Source organism: Mustela putorius, unplaced genomic scaffold (assembly GCF_011764305.1).
Source record: "Mustela putorius furo isolate JIRA1106 unplaced genomic scaffold, ASM1176430v1.1 tig00000407_pilon_pilon_pilon, whole genome shotgun sequence".
NCBI lineage: Eukaryota > Metazoa > Chordata > Mammalia > Carnivora > Mustelidae > Mustela > Mustela putorius.
This window is the reverse complement of record NW_025421373.1, coordinates 3763694-3766964: the sequence shown is the minus strand read 5'-3', so window position 1 is coordinate 3766964 and position 3271 is coordinate 3763694. Positions and strand designations below refer to the sequence as shown.

The 3271-nt window shown below is 36.2% G+C and overlaps 1 pseudogene; it reads right to left on the bottom strand.

Moving 5' to 3' along the window:
• Positions 1 to 1869: 1869 nt before the first annotated feature.
• Positions 1870 to 2703, bottom strand: LOC101675538 (annotated as a pseudogene).
• Between the last annotated feature and the right edge of the window lie 568 nt (positions 2704 to 3271).

Sequence of the window (3271 nt, the reverse complement as noted above, 5' to 3'; positions counted from 1 at the left end):
TTGCTTTTCCATCCAAACCACTTAAACAAATGGTCATACTTGGTTGTTATCAACAACATTTTAAACCTCCATAATCTCAATTTAAGAATCCCAATCTCTAACCACCAAAATGTTCCTTTTAAGCATATTGCCACTAATAATTATTACAATTATTACAACAATTATTGCTTACTGTACTAACTCCGCAGCTCTCTGTCTCCACTGGGATGTGTAAAACCTTGGTCTATTGCTTTGGTCTGTTATTCATCCCTTCAATGACCTAACTTGTCAACCTACTCATTTTAATTACTCAGAGTTAGCAAAATCAATTTAGTGTTTGTTCCCTCTATCTTTCCTCCTCCTCTTCCTCATTCTTCTTCTTCTTCTTCTTTTTTGCCTTTCTCAAGTCTTCATATACATCTGGAAAAGTTCTCAAGTGTTCATACTCAACCTGGAAAAATACCTTAGTAAATGCAACTTTCATGGTCTTCTTCACTTGTATGCAACTGAATACAGGTGGGGGAAAAGCACAATCACCCTGCTGGATCTAGCTCCAAACTCATGACCTCCAATATCAGAAACCTTTTTTCTTTCCCCTCTCAGTAATTCTCATCTCTTTCCTAAGTCCATTCACTCTCTTAATTCCTTAAATGTTTAATTCCAACCCCCATCTCTCTCAAAGCATAGAACAACTACTCCACTACTACTGATTTTGATTTTCTTATCAGAGAATGTAAGAGCAATTAGGTAACTTTCCACAATTTCCCATCTCTATTTCCAAAAAGTTATTTGTATCTAAGCTTATCTCTCCTTCCTCTAAGTATCACTGAACTCTTTGCTCTATCTATGACCACTATTGTGTTATGACTACTAGGTCTCATCTCTTCTCATCTATTCATGGATATGTACCAGCTATTTTCTTTAATCTCTTTTTCACAATGTTGCTCTCACTGAGTAAACAAACATGCTGTTACTTCCATTTAAAGATACCTTGGCCAACCATCTTTTTCCCATTAATACTCTTGCTCAGTTTCTCTCTCCAGAGAGACACTTATTATGAGTACTATCGAGAGCACTATCTTTACTTTCTTTCTCTCTCTCTCTCTCTCTTTTTTTTTTTTTTTCCTACTGCACTCTCTGTCTCTTCACGCATTCCACTGAGATGTTTTCCCACTACTTGGTTGAAAATTCTTTTCTCCTGGTTTAATATCTATTCTCTCTTACTGTATTCATCAACAATTTTTGACAGATTAGGACTAATCCTCTTTCAGTAACTATTTTTCTTCCTTTGGCTTTGGCTATGCTTCATTTTCTTTTTCTTTTCTTTAAATTTCACTTCTTAGTTTATATTTTTTCTCATCCATCAGATTCTCAGAGTTGGAATTTCCTGTTACTCATGGCTTGGACTTTTCTCCCCCACTTCCTTAGTTATTTAATTCTTTAAATATTATTAAAATGCTGATGGATTCAAATATATATATATATTTAAATTCATCATATATATATATACATATATATATATATTCATCCTAGAACTCTCCCTTATGTCTAGATTCATATAGCCAACATTCTTCTTCTTCCTCTTCTTCCTCTTCTTTTTTCTTCTTCTTTTTTTTTTTTTTTTTTTGGCAAGTGAAACAATTTTATTTCACAGCTGTCTTTAAAAACACAAAGACACTATGTTCTTCATATAAAAACATTAGTACAGATATCTACACTTACTAGAAAATGATTATATAGACCCTCTCAAAGAAAAATCATACCATTATATGATTTCAGACAAGTTGCTTAGGAAAAACACATCTGGACTGATTCCTAAAACATACCATAAGACCACCCTGCATCTTTTGGTTCAAACTATAGATTACTGTCATCAGCACATGTTCTTGCATTCCTACAGATTTGCTAATACACACATAGACTGGCTTGTAACTTAATGTTCCATTGGTTCATCAGCCTTTTCTGCAGGTTCATCAGCAGGTTGAGCAGGCTCTGCCTTTCTCTGTGGTCTTTCTTCAAAACCTTCCAGGAATGGAGATGCATCATCATCATCATAAATCATAAACCCCAAGTCTTTACCAACAATTCCAATGGAAACATTCTTTGTAGTGAGGTCCTGTTCTGCCAGAAGCATCTCTTGTAAGGCATGCAAACCATGTTTAGCCAGTTCATTTAAATTGCACTCCATAAACCCAGACATATGTCTCTCCAAGTAAGTACGAGCTGATTGAGAACAGGCTCCAATGGACATGGCTCTACAGTCAAAATAGTTGGCAGATGGACAGGTTTGGAAAATGTGAGGGCCCATATCATCATAACCAGCAGTCCAATACCATATGGTCTCCGGCCATATCATTGGGTTGGTATCTGGGTCTTGCTTCCAATTAGCGATATAAGACAAGACACAGGAAGAGGTCTGTCAAATACAAATCTGTAATCCAAACACTCCTGGCACATAAAATTGTGTAACAGTCTAGCATAAGCAGTAAGTCCCGCAATTGAGATACCAATATGGTTGTCCACATGGAGAATTTTTTTCTGATGAGTTGCAAGCTCTGACTGTGCTCTCTTCAGTGCAACCAACACTGCATGGGTTTTTTATTTCAGACCGACTGTGGCGGAACCTTGCTTGACAGCTTCCATTGCATACTCAATTTAATGAATCCTGTCCTGAGGGTTCCAAACAGTGACATCCTTGTCATACTGGTTGTGAAACATGGTTCTGGTGAGGATCTGACTGTGGCTCCTGCAGAGGTGCAGGTTCAAGAAGGTTCCTGAAACTACCCGCCAACTTTCTTCTTAACATATCTCTGAAGTATATAATACTGTATTATTTATATGTCCAAAACTGAACTTCTCATTTCTTCTCCAAAACTATTTATTCTTCAGAATTCACCCACTTGGTACATGGCTATTCCATTATTGAAGTGACCCAGGTCATAAATCTGTAGAATTATTTGAGTCCTCTTTTACTCTCTCACCCAAATTACCTTAAACAATATCCACATGTTTTACAACAGCTCTCACCTACACCAATACAACCCAAATCTAAACCACCACAATCCTCTGGATTATTGTAATAGAAATGTAATTGATCATCTTGCTTCCACATATTCTCAACATGACAGCCAAAATGTTTTTTTAATTCGGAAATCAGATTCTTTGTTCAAAATTATCCAATGGCTGGCATCTCACTCTCACAATTTGTAGTGATAAAAGCCAACATAAATTTAGTTTACAATTTGCTACAGAATATAATCTTGCAACACACTAACCCTTTGGTCTCATTTGT